The 5,141-nt window shown below is 37.1% G+C and overlaps 1 long non-coding RNA gene across 1 annotated transcript; it reads right to left on the reverse strand.

Annotated features, from left to right (window-relative positions):
- Positions 1 to 3,576: 3,576 nt before the first annotated feature.
- On the reverse strand, positions 3,577 to 4,785 carry LOC123306727. Its single transcript, XR_006536946.1, has 2 exons — positions 4,073 to 4,785; positions 3,577 to 4,010 (listed from the first exon to the last, which is right to left on the reverse strand). It is a non-coding gene; the product is annotated as an uncharacterized LOC123306727 (long non-coding RNA).
- Between the last annotated feature and the right edge of the window lie 356 nt (positions 4,786 to 5,141).

Below are 5,141 nucleotides of genomic sequence, written 5' to 3' on the forward strand. Positions count from 1 at the left end.
ATTCATTCGAGAAATGCACCTGCTGTGTATATTTCACCAACACCTTCAAGCTCTCATGCAATTCCCGCAGCGCAAGCGCACCATTTCGTTTCATTTTAGGGTTTTTGGAGTTATAGATAAATCTCAACATGTAAGATAAAATGCGTTGAATTGTAATAAATGTAGACTTTCCATTTAGCAAATTACTCAAAATGTTATGCGATGGAACTGTTGTGAAGTGAACCAATTTTCTCTCCTCCTCCACTGGGTAAGTAACATTTGTTGAAAAATGTTTCATGGGTAATGTGGAACTGAGAAGAAATGATGGACCTTGCCACCACAAATTATTATGAATGATATTAGAAGGCAACGAACCTCTTGAAGCTATGTCAGCGGGATTGTTTGCACTATCTACATGAAACCAGTTATCTATCGGATATTTTTCTTGAATGAACGAAACCCTGTTCGCGACGAAAGTTTTCCATCTGTGAGGGGATGCTTTTATCCAATATAAAACTATTTGTGAATCAGACCATAGACAAATTTTATTTATTTTCACCTGACTTCCGATGTTTGTTAAAACAGAGTGCACTAACTTTGTGAGCAAAACGGCAGCGCATAATTCCAAAAGAGGAATTGTTACTCGTTTGAGCGGTGCCACTTTAGATTTGGCACATAAAAAATGAGTGGAAATATCCTCAGTCGTATGTACGGTGCGAAAATAAACTACACAGGCAAAACCCTTCTCGCTAGCGTCACAGAAACCATGTAGATCGATGGCATCAGTATTGAATGGAATGACTAGTCTAAGTATTCTTAATTCTGTCAAATGTACAAATTCGTCCCGGTATTGCCTCCACACTCTAACAATCTCGTCGTTTGGGGTTTCATCCCAACCAGCGCCAGAAGTCCATAAGCGTTGAATTAAGTATTTATTAAGAAAAGTTATAGGAGACTAGTATAGCCAGGAGATCCACCTTGTAGGTAGATTCACCTTTACTGACAGATTCGCCTTTCGTACGTAGCTCGGGCCTACGGCCCTCGCGATACGCCTTTTGTTCGTAGCTCGGGCCTTCGGCCCTCGCTCGATTCCCCTTTTATAAATATCTAGGCCAAAAACGTTTTTTAAAAGCCCGATCGATTTAGGGCACCTCGTTCTGTGATCGCTGCCAAGCCGTCAAAACTGACGTTAACCTTTAAATCACACTCTGACATCGATTGTCAAAGTGCACTTTCACTTAATTTTCTCTGATAATCAATAGAAAATAATTTAATTTTGTGGAATGTCACTCGATTTTCAATAGACGTCAAAAATTTTCAAAATTCTTACGCTTTTTTAGGTAATATCGTTCGGGCTCCGGGAAAAAAAACAGGCCTATTTTAATTTCGGGTTCTTCGAGCTTAGTTCGACACCCATCCCGGCTCTCGAGCTACCGCGGATCCCTCAAGCTAATCAAATCAAATTGGTACCTTTTCGCGAAAATCGTGAATTTCGCGATTTTCTCACGCAATTTTCGGACACTTTTAGACGGGGTAAAAATACGATCTAGGCATTTTCGGAGAGCTCGATTCTTCTTCTAGCGTTCCATGTACCGCTCTACCCAGCCACGCGCCTTCGGCGCTCACCATCTCAAATTTCCCATACCCTCCCCCAACACTTCAACGTGGCAAAAAATTTGATACGATTCAGTGATCATTTTTTATCAACGTTATAGTATTAACTAGTATAGCCAGGAGATCCACCTTGTAGGTAGATTCACCTTTACTGGCAGATTCGCCTTTCGTCCGTAGCTCGGGCCTACGGCCCTCGTAATACGCCTTTTGTTCGTAGCTCGGGCCTACGGCCCTCGCAATTCGCCTTTCGTCCATAGTTCGATTCCCCTTTTATAAATATCTAGGCCAAAAACGTTTTCTCAAAAGTCCGATCGATTTAAGGCACCTCGTTCTGTGATCGCTGCCAATTCCGTCAAAACTGACGTTAACCTTTAAATCACACTCTGACATCGATTGTCAAAGTGCACTAACACTTAATTTTCTCTGATAATCAATAGAAAATTATTTAATTTTGTGGAATGTCACTCGATTTTTAATAGACGTCAAAAATTTTCAAATTTCTCACGCTTTTTTAGGAAATTTCGTTCGGGCTCCGGGAAAAAGAACAGGCCTATTTTAATTTCGGGTCCTTCGAGCTTAGTTCGACACCCATACCGGCTCTCGAGCTACCGCGGATCCCTCAAGTTAATCAAATCAATTTGGTACCTTTTCGCGAAAATCGTGAATTTCGCGATTTTCTAACGCAATTTTCGGACACTTTTAGACGGGGTAAAAATACGATCTAGGCATTTTCGGAAAGCTCGATTCTTCCTCTAGCTATCCACGTACCGCTCTACCCGGCCACGCGCCTTCGGCGCTCGCCATTTCAAATTTCCCATACCCTCCACCGACACTTCAACGTGGCAAAAAATTTGATACGATTCAGTGATCATTTTTTATCAACGTTATAGTATTAATAAGCCCATAGATCTACCTTTATTGATAGATCTACTTTTTTTGGCAGATCAGTATAGCCAGGAGATCCACCTTGTAGGTAGATTCGCCTTCATGGACAGATTCGCCTTTTGTCCGTAGCTCGGGCCTACGGCCCTCGTGATTCGCCTTCCGCCGTAGCTCGAGCCTACGGCCCACGCGATTCGCCTTTCGTCAGTAGCTCGGGCCTTCGGCCCTCGCCATTCACCTTCCGACCGTAGCTCGGGCCTACGGCCCTCGCTTTTAATGATACGCGAATACTATACAATACTGAGTATCACACATAACTCACAGCGTTCGATATATACAGGCATTGTCGCAAATTTCACGAAAAAATACAAATAATCTCATACACAGCTTAAAAATTGGCAAAAATCAGTTATATTCAGTTGGACAGAAGCCTTATAACGGAGATTCCATGCATTCAGTTCATCTTGAATAGAAACTTACAAAGTTCTTTCTTTACGATGAAACAAAAAACTAAGTTGAAATGAGAATAACTGGTCAAAAGTCTATAAAAGTAGAATTTTAACGCAAAAAAAAAACACCCTGCTATTGTATTCCAATAATCATTATATCATTCCACTCAAATAAGTTATTCGAAAACATTTTTCCTTCCATCTGGAATGATTAAATACAATAATCCTCGTACAATAATCAAAAAGCTTAAAAATTGGCCGAAATATGTTATATGGAATGGGAAAGAAGCCTAATTATAAAAATTTCAAGCATCATAATATTTAATTCAGTTTATTTTGAACAAAATCTACAAAATCCTTTCATCTACGATAAGAAAAAAAAAACTAACCTCAAATGACAAAAACTTGGCGAAAGTCTATACATATATAGAATTTTTATGTTAAAACTTACTCATAGATTGTGTTTCAATATGCTTTTTATCATCCCAATAAGCATTTTATTATTCCACTTGAATGAGTTATTTGAAAACATTTCTCCTATTATCTGGAATGAGTAAATATAATAATCCTTGTACACTAATCAAAAAGCTTAAAAATTGGCCAAAATTTGTCATATGGAATTGAAAAGAAGCCTTATTATGAAGATTTCAAGTATTATAACATTTCATTCAGTTTATTTTGAACAAAAACCTACAGAGTCCCTCTCTCTACGATAAGAGTAACAATCTTACCTTAAATGAGAAAACTTGACAAATGTCTATAAATATAGAATTTTAACGCAAAAACTCACTCATAGATTGTGTTTCAATAATCATTATATCATTCCAAATGAATAACTTATCTCAAAACATTTTTCCATAGATCTAGACTAAGAAAATCATCTCCGTACACTACCCGATTGCATGGAAGTTGTCAGAAATCTGTTGTATTCAGTTGAAAAAAAGCGAAATAGATCATTTACTTCACATAGAAACTATCCTGAATGATATGCTTTATAAACTTACTCTGAACTACCTCTTTTTTACCAAATAACACTGTCCGAGAAATGATATTATACATTTCTTGATCTGATAAATTTATATGTGCCTGAAAATAAATTTCAATTATGAAATATAGAATCTCCTGGTCGATTTTCTGTGCAGACTCACCCCCAAGAACCGTTTGTTATCTAGAAATTCTTATGTTCATACACCAAGATCAAAGATGTTTCTCATTCTGTGAGTTTGCATGTAATTTGATCTGAAGTACATTATGTAAACTTGACAAATGGATCATATATTTCAAATAGAAACTCTCCAGAACGAACTGCTTCAGGACTTTACCCCTGAAGAAGGATTTTCATTCCAAATACAGTCTCTCCGAGGGATGATAATTGCCATCCTAGGATTTTTTCATTTCTGTATCTGATAAATTGATATGTGCCTGAAAAAAATAAGTATTATTAGTGACAAAATATACTATCAGTTATAATATCCGATCTCTCATACAGATTCACGTCCAAGAACTGTGTTTTATATCTCAGAATTCAATAATAACCTAACTTTCCGATTATGGAAAAAAGTTCAACTGTGATGAGAGCTTCGAAGTTTTATCGTACGGGGAGAAATGTAGTAAATATATTGAATATATCCTTTAATTTCAATAATAATTAAACCTTAAAAATTTGCATCAATTTTTTCACGGTCTGTCAACAGTCAAATGAAACTGGCCTAAGGATCCCTCAACACTTGACAGGAAAACACGTTATAGGAATTGAAAAATTATGGAAATTTTAAAATTTTAAGTTATTTTTGGTTGAATAGTGACCTCGACTTTCCTAATATAAATTTATTTTGGCAATTTTTAACGCTAAAAATCACGGAATGACTGAAAATATTCAGGGCCAAAACGAAGGTTATGAACGGTGCTTAACTGAGGTGGTTTCGTAATATCGAAAATTGCAAACTTACCTGTACATATTGAGCCGAAATATGGGTACCTGGAGATGCTACAGGCAATGGAGAATGATTCTCTAGCATTTATCTTCCCTATTTTGGCATTATTCATATAATAATCAACTCGAGTTTCCGAAAACTGCAAAAACCCCTTTCGAAACGTCAGAAGTGAAATTACCTCTATGCTCTTGGAAATTAATTTATCAAATTTTCGTAGACGTCAAAAATTTTCAAATTTCTTACGCTTTTTTGGGAAATTTCGTTCGGACTCCGGGAAAAAAAA

The sequence above is a fragment of the Coccinella septempunctata genome, chromosome 2 (genome assembly GCF_907165205.1).
Source record: "Coccinella septempunctata chromosome 2, icCocSept1.1, whole genome shotgun sequence".
In the NCBI taxonomy this organism is placed as follows: domain Eukaryota; kingdom Metazoa; phylum Arthropoda; class Insecta; order Coleoptera; family Coccinellidae; genus Coccinella; species Coccinella septempunctata.